Source organism: Oryctolagus cuniculus, chromosome 10, assembly GCF_964237555.1.
Source record: "Oryctolagus cuniculus chromosome 10, mOryCun1.1, whole genome shotgun sequence".
Taxonomy (NCBI): Eukaryota; Metazoa; Chordata; class Mammalia; order Lagomorpha; family Leporidae; genus Oryctolagus; species Oryctolagus cuniculus.
In genome coordinates, this window is record NC_091441.1 from 115,432,087 (window position 1) to 115,447,314 (window position 15,228).

Below are 15,228 nucleotides of genomic sequence, written 5' to 3' on the forward strand. Positions count from 1 at the left end.
CCTGATGGAGCCTGAGCTCCCCAGAGGCAGCGGAAGTCGGGAGTGAGCTGCTCTGGCCTTCAGAAGGGAGCCCCTAGTCCCAGGAAGGGATGCAGAGAGCAGTGGGCATATTCACACAAACTTGCATGCACCCTGGGCGGGCGTGCGGTGTGGCGGGCTAAGCTGCTACCTGTGACGCCAGCATCTTATATCGGAGTGCTAGTTGGAGTCTCAGCAACTGCTCTTCCGATCCAGCTCCCTGCTAATGCGCCTGGGAAAGCAGCTGAAGATGGCCCACATGCTTGGGCCCCTGGCACCCACGTGGAAGACCCGGGTGGAGTTACGGGCTTCTGACTTCAGCTGGGCCCGACCCCAGCCATTGTGGCCATTTGGGGAGTGAACCAGTGGATGGAAGAACAAGCTCTCTCTGTCACTCTGTCTTTCAAACAAGTAAATCTTAGCAAACAGCAAGCTCGCACCCACGTGTTCTTAGCAGCTATGTTTGCATAGCGAAAGACTGGGAATGGCCCAGATGTCTGTCAACAGGGGAATGATTAGCAGGGTGTGGTCCAGAGCCGAGGGTATCCAGCATTGAGAGGAGTGGCTGGACAATGCACATAACCTCTTGGACGGCTCTTCAGGGAAGTATGCTCTCTGAAAGACACCAGTCCTGAGAGGTCATCTACCGTAGGATCCCGTTTCTCTGAGGAGCCTTCAAAAGGTCTATGGGAAGTTGGCAGTGAAAGATAAAAATGAAAACAAAAATGGAGTGGCTGGCATTGTGCTACAGTCCCATATGAGTGCCTGTTAGAGTTCTGGCTGCTCCACTTCCGATCCAGCTCCCTGCTAATGTGCCTGGGAAAGCAGTGGAAGACGGCCCAAATGCATGGGCCCCTGCACCCACGTGGGAGACTTGGAAGAAGCTCCTGGCTCCTGGCTTCTGCCTGACCCAGCCTCAGCCACTGTAGCCATTTGGAGAGTAAACCAGGCAATGAAGGATCTGTATGTGTGTGTGTGTGTGTGTGTGTGTGTGTGTACACGCGCCTCTCTCCCTCTTCCTTTGCCCCTCCCCATAACTCTGTCTGTCAAATAAATTTTTTAAAAAATGTATATGTTATTTCTCCACAAACGCTCCATCAGGTTCAAGACACTTTTGTAAGTGATGGCCCTGGCCATTTAGCCCAACCCCAAGGAACTGAGTGTCCTGGGAATTTAGCCGTGTCACAATTTGTTAACTGAAGAACAAGGCATGCACCTGAAAATCTGTTTTAAGATTAGGGTGAAAAAAAGAAGTCAGAAGGAGCCAAACCGGGACTGGAAGGTGGGTGCCTAGTGATTTCCCGTCAAAACTCTCATGAGATTGTCCTCATTTGACGAGAAGAATGAGCAGGAGGATTGCTGAGAAGTGGAGAAAGGACTCGCTGGGGAAGGTTTCCTTGGTTTTTCTGTTAAAGCTTTGGTTAAATTTCTCTGAGCACTCGGCAGGTGTTATTTGGTCTTGCAGAAAATCAGCAAGCAAAATGCCTTGGGCCGGCGCTGTGGCATACCAGGTAAAGCCGCTGCCTGTAGTGCTAGCATTCCTTATGGGCGCTGGTTCAAGTCTTGGGCTGCCTCACTTCCAATCCAGCTCTCTTCTAAGGCCTGGGACAGCAGTAGAAGACGGCCCAAATGCATGGGCCCCTGCACCCACGTGGGAGACCCGGAAGAAGCTCCTGGCTCCTGGCTTCGGATCGGCCCACCTCTGGCCATTGCTGCCATCTGGGGAGTGAACCAGTGGATGGAAGACCTCTCTCTCTGTCTCTACCTCTGCCTCTCTGTAACTCTGCCTTTCAAATAAATAAGTATTTTTTTTTTAAATGCCTTGAGCATCCCCCAAAATCCCTTGCCATGGGCTTTGCTCTTGACTGGCCTGCTTCTGCTTTGACTGCTCCACTTCCTCCTCTTGGTGGCCCTTGCTTTGACTGTACTTTGAATTCAGGATCACATAGAGAACGCCTTGCTGTATCTCATGTTACAGTTCTTTGAAGGAATGCTCCAGGATCTTGACCCCTCCCCCTTGTTTAAAATTTCCTTTGAAATCTGTCCTTGTTTGCAGCTGACCTGACCACATCCCTGGAGCATGAAGCTTCCTCCACTGTAATTTTTTAGCCAGAATTCTGTCGTTTGAACCATTTGAGATGCCCAAGCTGTTGGCTATTGTTTCTGCCGTTACTTGTCCTCTTCAATTCGGGCTTGAACAAGTGTGACTGTTCCCTTGCAGATGGATGTGGACGGTCTGCCACCACGGACTGCAAGTTCAACATCAGCTCATTCCTTCTTATTTTCTTAAAAATATGTATTTATTTATTTGAGAGGCAGAGTTACAGACACAGAGAGGGAAAGACAAAGAGAAGGTCTTCCATCCACTGGTTCGCTTCCCAAATGGCTGCAATAGCTCAAGTTATGCTAATCTGAAGCCAGGAGCTACTTCTAGGCCTCCCACATGGGTGCAGGGGCCCAAGCACTTTGGCTGTCTTCTACTGCTTTACAGCCCGTCAGCAGAGAGCTGGATCAGAAAAGGAACAGCCAGGACATGAACTGGTGCCATACAGGATGCTGGCACCTCAGCTGGAGGCTTAACCTACTATGCCATAGTGCTGGCCCCATCTCATTCCCTAAACAGTTATCCAGTTGGAAACGTCTGATTTCTTTGGGACACTGCCCTCATAAACATTTCATAAAGCGTCAGTGATTTCCCCATTCTTCCACCCAAGATTCACTGCAACCCAAGTCTGTTCTTGCTCCAGTGTTAACAGAATTCTTGTTGCTCATACAGGGGCTCTTTTTTTTTTTAAAGATTTTGTTTATTTATTTGACAGGTAGAGTTACAGCAAGAGAGAAAGACAGAGAGAAAGGTCTTCCTTCTGTTGGTTCACCCCCAAAATGGCTGCAACGGCCAGAGCTATGCTGATCCGAAGCCAGGAGCCAGGTGCTTCTTCCTGGTCTCCCGTGCGGGTGCAGGGGCCCAAGGACTTGGGCCATCCTCCACTGCCTTCCCAGGCCATAGCAGAGAGCTGGACTAAAAGAAGAGCAACCAGGACTATGGCCCATATGGGATGCCGGCGCCGCAGGCGGAGGATTAACATAGTGCGCCACGGCGCCAGCTTGGGTCTCTTTTGAAATTAATGTCTATCCTTCTTAGTGGCTCAAGCTAGATTCTGTTCAGAACATGTTACCACAGTTCACGATGAGTTTAATTTTGGTGCCAAAAAAAAATCTGGAAACCAACCAAATTGTTTTCAATATATGCATTTTCCATCAAGTTTTTGACAATCCCTCAAAAGACATCTTGAGATGACAAGATTCTAAAAACAGAGAATATATTTGTGGTTTGGGTCAGGGGTAGGGAGAGGAGGTACACAGGGAAAGAAGGGGAGTGTGGTTACAAAAGAGCAGCACGGGGTCCTCGTGATGATGGAAGTGTTGTGAGCAGTGACTGGAAGCGGATGTTTGGACCTACACATGTGTTAGGGTGGCATGGAACCACACATGTGTTAGAGCGATTGGAACTCACACACACACACATACACACACACACACACACACGCTGCAGTGGTGTGCTTCTGTGTGGCCACCCAAAATTATTGTAACTTGATCCCCAAGATGAAGGTATTAAGTAGGGGTGAAGCTGCCACTTGGGTGGCCCACATCCCGAAGCAGAGTGCCACTTCCAGCGCTGGCTGCTCCTCTTCTGACCCAGCTCCCAGCTGGTACGCCTGGGAAGCAGCAGATGACGGCTCAGGCACTTGAGTTCCTCCAGCCGGGATGGAATAGCTGGCTCCTGGCTTCAGGCTTGCCCAGCTCTGGCTGTTGTAGTCATTTGGCAAATGAGCAGTAGATGGAATCTGTGTGTGTGTGTGTGTGTGTGTGTGTGTGTGACTCTGCCTTTCAAATAAACAAATAAATCTTTTTTTAAAAAGAAGTGAAGCCTGTGGAGTTAACTTGGAAACTCATGAAGGAGCTTGAAGGGAGTGCCCTTGGCTCCCTTGTGCTCTGCCTTGCACCGAGTGCAGACAGAGCAGCAAGGCGCTTCCTCAGCAGAGCCTGTGCCTGCGCCTGATCTCAGGTGTCCCAGCTTTTGTAGTTGTTAAGAGACGAATTCCAAAACCAGTTCACGCCGGAGCTGAGGGAAGGAAGCAACGCCTTCGGATCCGGCCGCTCCGCGGGAGTCTGAGGAACAACTCGCACCAGGTGGCCGCCGTTCCGTCGTCATGGGTAAAGGAGACCCCAACAAGCCGAGGGGCAAAATGTCCTCCTAAGCCTTCTTCGTGCGGACGTGCCGGGAAGAGCACAAGAAGAAACACCCTGACTCTTCGGTCAATTTCGCGGAATTCTCGAAGAAATGCTCGGAGAGATGGAAGACCATGTCTGCAAAGGAAAAGTCCAAGTTTGAAGATATGGCAAAAAGCGATAAAGCTCGTTATGACAGGGAGATGAAAAATTACGTTCCTCCCAAGGGTGATAAGAAGGGAAAGAAAAAGGATCCCAATGCTCCTAAAAGACCACCATCTGCCTTCTTTCTGTTTTGCTCTGAACATCGCCCAAAGATCAAAAGTGAACACCCTGGCCTGTCCATTGGGGACACTGCAAAAAAATTGGGTGAGATGTGGTCTGAACAGTCAGCCAAAGATAAACAACCATATGAACAGAAAGCAGCTAAGCTAAAGGAGAAATATGAAAAGGATATTGCTGCATACCGTGCCAAGGGCAAAAGTGAAGCGGGAAAGAAGGGCCCTGGTAGGCCCACAGGCTCAAAGAAGAAGAATGAACCTGAAGATGAGGAGGAAGAAGAGGAAGAGGAAGAAGATGAAGATGATGAGGAAGAGGATGAAGATGAAGAATAAATGGCTATCCTGTAATGATGAGTGTGGAGTGTGCGTGTGTGCTCAGGCAGTTGTTTTGCTAAGAATGTGAATTCAAGTGCAGCTCAATATTAGCTTCAGTATAAAAAAAACTGTACAGATTTTTGTATAGCTGATAAGATTCTTTGTAGAGAAAATACTTTTTTTTAAAAATACAGGTTGTAGCTTTTTGAGGGGTTACTACATACAGTTAGATTTTAAAGCTTCTGATGTTGAATGTTCCTAAATATTTAATGGTTTCTTTAATTTCTTGACTTGTGTATGGTAGCACAGCAAAGTTGTAGGAATTAGTATCATTAGTAAATTTGGATTTTTTTTAGGATGTTGCATTCTTTGTTTTTTTTAAAAAAAATTTTGTAATAAAATTATGTATGTTAAAAAAAAAAAAAAGAGACGAATTCCTCTGCTTTACAAAGTACCCAGTCTAAGGAGCTTTGTCATAGCCGCACAAAAGGACTAACACACACACATGTGTGCACACACACGGAGAAGTAAAACTGGGGACAACTGAGCAGGGGTTAGTAGGTTGTACCAATGTCAGTATCCTGTTGTAATATTGTCCTGTGGCTTTGCAAGATGAAACCAGTGGGGGAAATGGGGCAACAGGACTCTTCTGTATTATTTAAGACTACTTGTGGATCTAGAATCACCTCCATTTTTTTCTTTTTTTTTTTGTAACATTATTTATTTATTTTTATTTTTTTTGATAGGCAGAGTGGACAGTGAGAGAGAGACAGACACAGAGAAAGGTCTTCCTTTGCCGTTGGTTCACCCTCCAATGGCCGCCGCGGCTGATGGCAGGAGCCAGGTATTTATCCTGGTCTCCCATGGGGTGCAGGGCCCAAGCACTTGGGCCATCCTCCACTGCACTCCCTGGCCACAGCAGAGAGCTGGCCTGGAAGAGGGGCAACCGGGACAGAATCCGGCGCCCCGACCAGGACTAGAACCCGGTGTGCCAGCGCTGCAAGGCAGAGGATTAGCCTAGTGAGCCGCGGCGCCGGCCAATCTCCATTTTAAAAAAATTTTTTATTTGCCAGGTAGAGTTATAGACAGTGAGAGACAGAGAGAAAGGTCTTCCTTCCGTTGGTTCACTCCCCAGATGGCCACTACGGCTGGCGCTGCGCTGATCCAAAGCCAGGAGCCAGGTGCTTTCTCCTGGTCTCCCATGCGGGTGCAGGGCCCAAGCACTTGGGCCATCCTCCACTGCACTCCCGGGCCACAGCAGAGAGCTGGACTGGAAGAGGAGCAGCCGGGACTAGAACCCGGTGCCCATATGGGATGGCAGCGCCACAGGTGGAGGATTAACAAAGTGAGCCACAGTGCCGGCTCCGAATTATCTCCATTTAAAAAGAAAAAAAAAAAAGCAGTGGAAAACCAGAAAACACCAGGGATTTCAGACTTTAGGAGCCATGGGCAAGTATTGAGGGATTTTCTGCAGGAGTGCCATGTGTCTTCATTTAGTGCCTGTTTCCTGCCTGGTGGGAGGGTAATATCATCCTGGTCTCAGTTGTAACTGTGACTTTTTAACAAAGGAATTGACATATTTAGAGAAGCAGAGTGATAGAGAGGAAGAGACAAAGAGAGATCTTCCATCTGCTGCAATGGCCGGAGTGGGCCAGGCGGAAGCCAGGAGCCTGGATCTCTCTCTGGGTCTCCCCTACAGAGGAGTGGATGGGGTGGATATTGTGGTGTCCCATATCAGAGTGCCTGGGATTGATTCCCACCTCTGCTGTAGGTCCAGTTTCCTGTTAAGCATACCCTGGGAGGCAGCAGGTGATGGCTCAACTAGTTGGGTTCCTGCCATCCATGTGGGAGATCTAGACTGAATTCCTAGCTCCTGGCTTCGGCCTGGCCCAGCCCCAATTGTTGGCATTTGGGGAGTGAAATAGTAGATGGGAGATAACCATCTCTTGCCTTTCACACAATTTAAACAAATAAATAAACCAAACAGAAAAAAGTAGCATGAAAAGTGAGGGGTACAGTGCAATATTTTTTTCAATCCAGGCACCCTGATGTGGGACGTGGACTTTTTTTTTTTTTAAGAATTGATTTATTTGTTTGAAAGAGTTACACAGAGAAACAGAGAGACTGCATCTGCTGGTTCACTCCGTAAATGACTGCTTCCTCTGGTTCTCTCACGTGGGTGCAGGGGCCCAAGCACCATCATCTACTGCTTTCCCAGGCACCTTGGCAGGGAGCTGGATTGGAAGTGGAGCAGCCGGGACTCAATCCAGCATCCACAGGGGATGCCGGTACTGCAGACAGCAGCTTAACCCACTTTGCCACGGAGCTGGCCTCTACAGTTGGGATTTAAAACCAGATTTATTTTTAACTCCAAAGCTTATGTTTCTAATTACTGCGTCATGATTTTTGAATCGGAGTTTACAAATATATTCTTGGGGTTTTTACTTAAGTTTTCTATGAGAATTTTTTAACCTGGTATTTTTTCTGTCTGTCTTTTAAAATACTGGGTCACCCAAGCAATGCTTATAGCTGATTTCAGGCCCTGTGTGTGCATTTGTGTATACGATGGCATTCAGGCCAGCTACAGCAATTTTAATCCTCCCAGCTAAATGGCCTAAGGACAGAGCAGTCGTCGCTGTCAGTGTGGAGCCAGCCAAAGAAAAGGCGTTGCTCTGAAGATTCGTGGGGGAGCGAAGCGTCTAAATGAAGAGTTCTCAGTGATCTAAATGGGCGGAAGAGACGGGAGATCAGTGTGGAGAGGCCGGTGGCGTGAAACCCAACCCCACGCGAGCCCGAGCCCTCGGCTCCGTTCCCGCTCCCGACAGCCCAGCCGCCCTTGCCAAGAAGTGCCGTGCGTTTCTGCGTGCGGATTTGGTGCTGTTGCTTGTACTTAGCTCATTAAATGTGTTTGTGTTTTATAGCTGCTTAAAAGCTGCGAGCCTCTAAGGAGTTCAGGCTTAGGTCGATGGTGTGCATCCTGGTGTGCACAACAAGAATGACACACGCCAACGCCGGGAGTGCTTTAATGGGGTCTCAAAATGGCTTAAGATCAGGCTGAGGGGCCGGCGCTGTGGCACACCGCAGGTCAAGCCGCTCCCACCTGGAAGGCAGTTTGAGTCCCGGCTGCTCCACTTCCGATCCAGCTCTGCTAATACACCCAGGAAAGCAGCGAGGGCAGCCCAGATGCTTGGGCCGCTGTACCCACATGGGAGATCTGGATGGAGCTCCTGGCTCCTGGCTTCAGTCTGGCCCAGCCCCTGCCATTGGGGCCATTTAGGGAGTGAACCAGCAGATGAAAGACTCTCTCTCTCTCTCTCTCTCTTTCGCTCTCGCTCTCGCTCTCTCTGTCTGTCTCTATAACACTGCCTTTTAAATAAATAAAACTAAAAAAAAAATTAATCCGAGGTTCTGAGTTGCAGACAACAGCAATGCTCTCTGATTAACGGAAGCAGATGCGGAGTTTGTTGAGTGGGTATTGGGTGGCGGAAGAACAAGAGAAAGCTGGAGACTCAAAGGTACAAAGAGATCAGGAATGAGGGAAGGTGGCTGGGCTGCCCCAGGGCCCTCCCAGCCCAGGATTCACCCCTGTGGCCCTGGCACTGCCCTTCCAGGACTCGATGCTGCCACCACAAAGCCTTCCAGTCATCTTTCAAGAGCTAAGGCTGTGGGGGCTGGCACTGGCTGGCTGCTGTGGCCTGGGAAAGCAGAGGAAGATGGCTCAAGTCCTTGGGTCCCTACACCCACGTGGGAGACCCGGAGGAAGCTCCTGGCTCTTGGCTCCTGGCCTCAGATCAGCTCAGCTCTGGCTGTTGTGGCCATTTGGGGAGTGAACCAGTGGATGGAAGACTTCTCTGTCTATCTCTCTCTGTAACTCTGTCTTTCAAATAAACAAAAATTTTTTAAAAATCATAAAAAAAAGTTAAGACCCTGGACAGGAACATCCAGTCAGCTGAGCCTGCCTCTTAGCCCCAGGCAGGAACCCTCAGCTCCCAGGGGCCTCTCTAGATCCAGGCATGGCTGAATCTCCCCATGGGCAGGGCAGGGTGTCTACACGTGGGGGACAAACCCACGTGGCCCACAGCGGCCGCATCACACACTCAGTGTTGAATAAAACAGCCTTGTAGGCACCAACTGAGGCCCTGCCCGCACCCCTGGGGTTACTGCTGGAGCAGTTTCCGCCAGCCCCACTGTGAACTGGCCCAGGGTCCACACCCGGCTTTTTGTTTGCTAACTTTCCCTATGGAGGGCACAGTAGGAGGGAACCATCCAAGGTAATCTGTCTGGTATGGGACACTCTATCCTCCTTGAAAACAACAAAAAAGTCTATTTAAACCAGCTTCTGTGCTGTTTACATCGACAAGCTAATAAAAGGCCTTTGGGTCAGGTTTTGGAGCTGAAATTCAGAAAACAGAGTATTTGTCAGATCAGCATTGTTCCGGTCCCATCGGCCTGGGCTCATCAGTTTTGCCCGTGAGCATGAGGGGTAGGAAGCGTTTGTGCAGGTGGCTGATGGCCCCACTTTTTTTTTTTTTTTTAAAGATTTATTTATTTATTTGAAAGTCAGAGTTATACAGAGAGAGGAGAGGCAGAGAGGCAGAGAGAAAGAGAGAAAGAGAGAGAGGTCTTCCATCTGACGGTTCACTCCCCAATTGGGCGCAATGGCAGGAGCTGCACCGATATGAAGCCCAGGAGCCAGGAGCTTCTTCCAGGTCTCCCACATGAGTGCAGGGGCCAAGGACTTGGGCCATCTTCTACTGCTTTCCCAGGCCACAGCAGAGAGCTGGATGGGAAGTAGAGCAGCCGGGTCTCATATAGGATGCCAGCGCCTCAGGCCAGGGCGTTAACCCGCTGCGCCACAGCACCGGCCCCTGATGGCCACACTTGATCAGAGCATGTCCCTGCGGGGCCGTGGGGCTCGGCATGTGGTCTCAGTGAACCTGAACAGTGCAAAAACCTGCTGGGGGAGGGAGACGGCTCGTGCTGTGCCCCACGTCTTGAGCCGGCCCCTTTCTCATTTCGGGGCGCACCCTCAGCTTTGAAGGTGTTTCGTGTTGCAGCTGCATGGGAAGTCCCCGCCTGTGCACTGCTTTCTTTGTGAAGCGTTCTGCACCCGGAAATAGGTTTGTTTTTCTCCCTCCTCCAGTTACATGAAGGTGCTGGGAAAAAAACCCTCTGCTTCGGTTACTGCATGAGCTGCCGGCCACCGGCCACCCACCGCGGTGACCTCTCCCCTCGCTCTTCCTCCCTCCCGCGCTGCCTCCCCTGCCGGTCCTGAAACATGCCAGGTGCGTCCTGCCTCCGGGTCCTTGCACTTGCCGTGTCCTTGGCTGGCAAGTCACATTCTTCCCCCATCGTCCACACGAGATTTGCTCCCTCAACTTCCTTCAGGTCCCTGGCCGTTATGCCTTATTGCTGAAGTGTTCCGCTTTTCAGTCATCCCAGTCCTGGTCTCCCGGTTCTTTCTCATGCACTCTGCACCTGATTCACTCTATATTTACTTCTACTACTGCTTCTTCTTCTTCTTCTTCTTCTTCTTCTTTTATAGATAGAGTTAGACAGTGAGAGAGAGAGACAGAGAGAAAGGTCTTTCTTTCATTGGTTCACCCCCCAAATGGCCGCTACGGCTGGAGTTATGCCGATCTGAAGCCAGGAGCCAGTGCCTCCTCCTGGTCTCCCATGCGGGTGCAGGGCCCAAGCACTTGGGCCATCCTCCACTGCCCTCCCGGGCCACAGCAGAGAGCTGGCCTGGAAGAGGAGCAGCCGGGACTAGAACCCGGTGCCCATATGGAATGCCGGCGCCATAGGCGGAGGATTAACCAAGTGAGCCATGGCGCCTCTATAATTACTTCTTTATTTGTTTATTACCTGTCTTCTCCCACCAGCAAAAACTATGTCTTCTTCCCTGCTAATCAGCAGCACACAGTGGGCTCTCAGTTAGCTATGTGTTGAATGAGTTTTTGCATATAATAGTACAGCTATTATTTGATGAGTAGAATTGCAACATCATCTCTCATTGAGACATTATGCAGGTGCGGTAATGATTTAGGGTCAAGTGCAATGAGGAGCCCGGAGCTCTGTGCAGGGAGTTTTCAGGATCAGAAGCCCCAGTATGGCGATGCCCAGTGGTGATGTGAACTGTGCAGCTCACCGGGTTCCAGGAACCACTCAAGGTCACGAGGACAATGGATGACAGAATAGTTCATGCACTAAACACTATGGTTCTGACGGCTTCCTCTGCCAGTCAAAGCTGTCAACAGCTTCATCAATCTTTGAAATGGATGCAGTCAGCACTCAGCGTTGAAGTGGTGAATGACAGGAGCTGGGAGGTATTTAATCCACGCTGCTGAATTCACTTGAAGCTGCGAATACACAAAGAGGCATTTTTTTCAAGGATCGGATGATGTCACGAGAGCTAAGCATGGCAGACATCAACAGCGCGGGCTTCCCGGGGTGGGGGTGTCTCTGAGCCAACAGACCGAAACCTTTTGTTGATTCCAGCCCCACTTAGCTGAGACCTCAAGTAGAAGTAATTCTGATAATTATGGATAAAGCACCTGTAATTTTATGCTACTTCTGTGGAAGGAGATGTTTCGTGACTATTCAAATAGTTTCCTGGCTCAGGGGAGAACAAAAAAGAAGCCCCTGGATAAAAGAGGGAGCGCACGGTAGAAACCATTCAGCTCACTCTCCCCTGACGGGGATGGCCAACCAGTCACCAAAGACCCGTGTTCCTTGGGGACAGCTGTTGACAGGTGGCTGCTCACCCAGGGACTGCATCTCTCCGGTGCCCCCTTCACCGGGTGAGGCCGTGTCACAAGTTTTCTCTGATGGGATAGAAATAGAAGCAGCGTGAGCCCCACCCCGTCCCACGAGGTCGAGGGCGCACGTGTCTTCTCCACGCTTTCTCTGAGGGGCGAACACCAGCAAATTCCAGCTCCACGAGGCAGCCCGGAGGGGCCGGGACGCCCAGGGCAGGGCTCTCCTGTTCGGAGCGGGAGCCCAGTCTAGGAGAGCAGACTCAGTGATTCACTGACAGCTTCTCCAACCGGTCTTCTCCCGGTGAACTTAGAGGCAGTGTTGAAAGACCGGTGAACGTGGCGTTGGGCCAGCTGCGTTACCTCCTGGCTTTGCCCCGTGCAAGCCTCTCCGAGCCTCGCTTTCCTCCTCCGTAGAAGCGGGCAGCAAGGCCTTCTTCTCACAGGCTCCCACGGCACCAACTGTGAATGCTGAACACGGTGCCTCGCGTCTGGTGGGCGCCCAGCAACGCTCCTCTCCTTTCTTTCCTCCCCTGCCCCCTCCCCCCTCCCTTGTTCTCCCTTTTCTCGCCGCCATGGAGCACACACTTGTCAGAGCCAAGGGCAGAAGAAGAAATCGGAGCCAAGAGAGACACAGCAATCCCAGTGCGAGGGATTTCTCTCTGGGGGTGTTGCCCTGAGCAACCGCGCACTCGGAGGGAAAACACCTGCTGGCCCAGTTCTAACCAAGGCCTGTCTGAGAAGCAGGCAGTTCCGCCTGGCCTTGGGTCCCTTTCTGCAGACTGTCCTGTCACCGCCCCAGGGACGTCTGCCTGGAGCAAAGCGAGCTAGACTGTGCTGCCCGGCTACACTGTTCTTCAGGTCTCTGAAGGAGAACTCCTCGTGTGGGGACAGGTCCCATCTTTGCATCACGGTGAGACGCCACTCAGGTATCTGAGGCCTGGATGGTGGTTCTGGCTGTCAATCTGTGCTTGCTTACGGGGGTTCATTGAGAACCGTGCTGTGGAAACAGCTGACGTTCAGGAAAATGCACTGGGACACCCCCCCCCCCACCCCGAGTTCCCTGGCTAACTGAAACAGATGCCAAGTTCAGGTGAATCCCCTCACGATGGCTGCACCATCATCTCTGGACACCATGCAGTTGGGGAAGGGTAGAGACGGACCTGGGGCATCTCACCTGGTCCCTCACCTGGGGGAAGGTGAGGCCCCTTCTGGTTCTGTTGAGTGCTGACTGTGTACCTGGCACTGCTAGATGCTTTTCTATACACGTGTCCAGAAATGTTGCAAATTTGGGTGGCCCCATTATTTGTCACATCGCAATTGTGTGACCATCTCTCTGAAATCTAAGCAGCAGAGGGCCCGACAGCCAGATCTGGGCTTGAGTCCTGATGGCCCCGTCCTGAATGATCACTGGGCAGAGTCGATGTTTGTTCACCGTGGCGTCCCCCCAGGATTGAGAACAGTGCGTGCACGTGGGAGTGTCTCAGGACAGACTTAAGCTGGGCTGCTCGCTAGGCCTCTTCGAAGCTCGGTTTCCTGAGCACAAAAGTAGGAAAAACAGGGGCAGGTATTGTGGCCCAGCAAGTCAAGGCGCCGCTTGGGATACCTGCGTTCCACAGTGGAGTGGCTGGTTCGAGCCTCAGCTACTCTGCACGTCCAATCCAGCTTCCTGCCAATGTACCTGGGAGGCAACAGGTGATGGCTAAGTAGTTAGGTCTCTGTCAGCCACGTGGGAGACCCAGATCTAGTTCTTGGCTCCTGGCTTTAACTTAGCCCAGTCCTGGCTGTTGTGGGCATTTGGATGGGAGATCTCTCTCTGTTTCTGTTTCTCTGCCTTTCAGATAAAAATAAATGGATAAATAATTTCTAAAAACCTCTAAGACAGTATCATACCCAGGATTTTGACAATGATCAACCCAAGGATCTTGTAGCAGTTCCTTTACAGGGCTTTTCAATAGACTGAAATGATGGAGACACAACGCTTAGTGCCATCCATGCATGCCGCGCACGTTTGTTACTGGCCACGGAGACTTCTCTAGGAGGCAACAGGATGTGTTTCTCAAAGTGCAGTCTGGGATCGAGCTGGGGAGTGTGCGGAAATGCAGGTTTGGGTGGGGCCTGAGCCTCTGCACCGAGGAGTAGCTCTCAGGAGTGCCCGTGCAGCCAGTCTGAGGAGCAGGAGGGGTGGAGAAGACAAGAGAACCGGGGAGACCCATGCAAGCGCGGTAGTGCCAGGAAGAGGACAGCAGTGTCTGCACTAGGAGCATTTCACATGGCAGCCGCCGGGGCTTCGCCGTCTCCCTGCTGGCCCAGCAAGGCAGGACGTGTGCACGAATACACCACCTCACCCGCAGCCTTGTGGGAGAGAAAACCGCTTCTTGCAATACTGACTAACTGAAGAGCCTTAAGAAGTCCCGGGAGGGCAAAGACCCGATTCCTCGTTAACTGAACTCCCCAGAGCCTTCCCACATTGGTCATGGCCATCGTGGGGCCCTAAGCCCTGCCCCCAGTGGTGGACCAAGCTTCTCGGTGCTGCACCGTGCTCGGTGTCAGGGGTCCTCTGGGACGCACGCTTCCAGGCAGGTCCTCTTTTCTGAGGATCAGATGGTCTCGCTGAGCAACGTGAACTATGCAGGCATGAAAGGAGCCAGTTAGGAAACCATGCAGGTGTGGAGGAGTTGCTGGGGGACAGGAACAGGGGGGCAAAGCTATGAGGAGCTCTGTGGTAGAGAGATGAGAGACAACCAGGTGGGGGAGGCTGCAGGGAGAAACAGGGACTGAGAAGCAGATGAGGGTGAGGCCATGGGCAGGAGGTACAGCAGTGGCTCACCGAGCATCCCTTGGCCTCTTCCCTTTCAGTTTTGTTTTTTTTTTTTAAGATTTATTTTATTTATCTGAAAGAGTTACAGATAGAGGTAGAGCCAGAGAGAAAGAGAGAGAGAGAGAGAGAGAGAGAGAGAGAGAGAGAGAGAGGTCTTCCATCTGCTGGTTCACTCCCCAAATGGCCACAATGGCCAGAGCTGAGCTGATCCAAAACCAGGAGCCAGGAGCTTCTCCTGGGTCTCCTACACGGGTGCCCACAAGGAATTGGGCCATCTTTTGCTGCTTTCCCAGGCCACAGCATAGAGTTGGATTGGCAGTGGAGCAGCTGGGACTAGAACCGGTGTCCACATGGGATGCTGGCACTGCAGGTGGTGACTTTACCTTCTACGCCACAGTGCTGGCTCCTCTTTAGTTTTTAAAATGTTTAATGAAAAAATGTCAGACATGCAGGAGTAGCCAGAACAATGTACCGACCCTAACAACCCCCAACATACCTGTCACTCGGCCTCAACAATGACGAGCTTGGGACCAATCCTGTTTTCCCTCGGCCTCCATGCACACAGCTGCTCAATTATCTTCATTTTTTTTTAAGGACTTCTGATGCATTTATAAAACCGTTGGTTGGAAACACAGTTTATCTTAGTCACCTACTTAAGTGGTTTTTGTTTCTTATTTGCCCATTTTTTTCATTTCCTTGCTTTTAAAAATTGTGGTAAAAGTGTAACATAAAATTTACCAATTTGCCCAGTCTGAAGTATGTGGTTCGGTGGCATTAAGTGCATTCCCGCTGTTGTGCAACCATCACT

The 15,228-nt window shown here is 50.9% G+C and overlaps 1 protein-coding gene and 2 pseudogenes across 1 annotated transcript in view; all 3 read left to right on the plus strand.

Annotated features, from left to right (window-relative positions):
* Window positions 1-15,228, plus strand: part of VGLL4 (vestigial like family member 4) — a 192,996-nt gene that overhangs the window by 8,822 nt on the left and 168,946 nt on the right. The window lies entirely within an intron of this gene.
* LOC138843988 (high mobility group protein B2 pseudogene) lies at window positions 4,175-5,270 on the plus strand (annotated as a pseudogene).
* On the plus strand, window positions 9,997-11,245 carry LOC127492493 (protein MIX23 pseudogene; annotated as a pseudogene).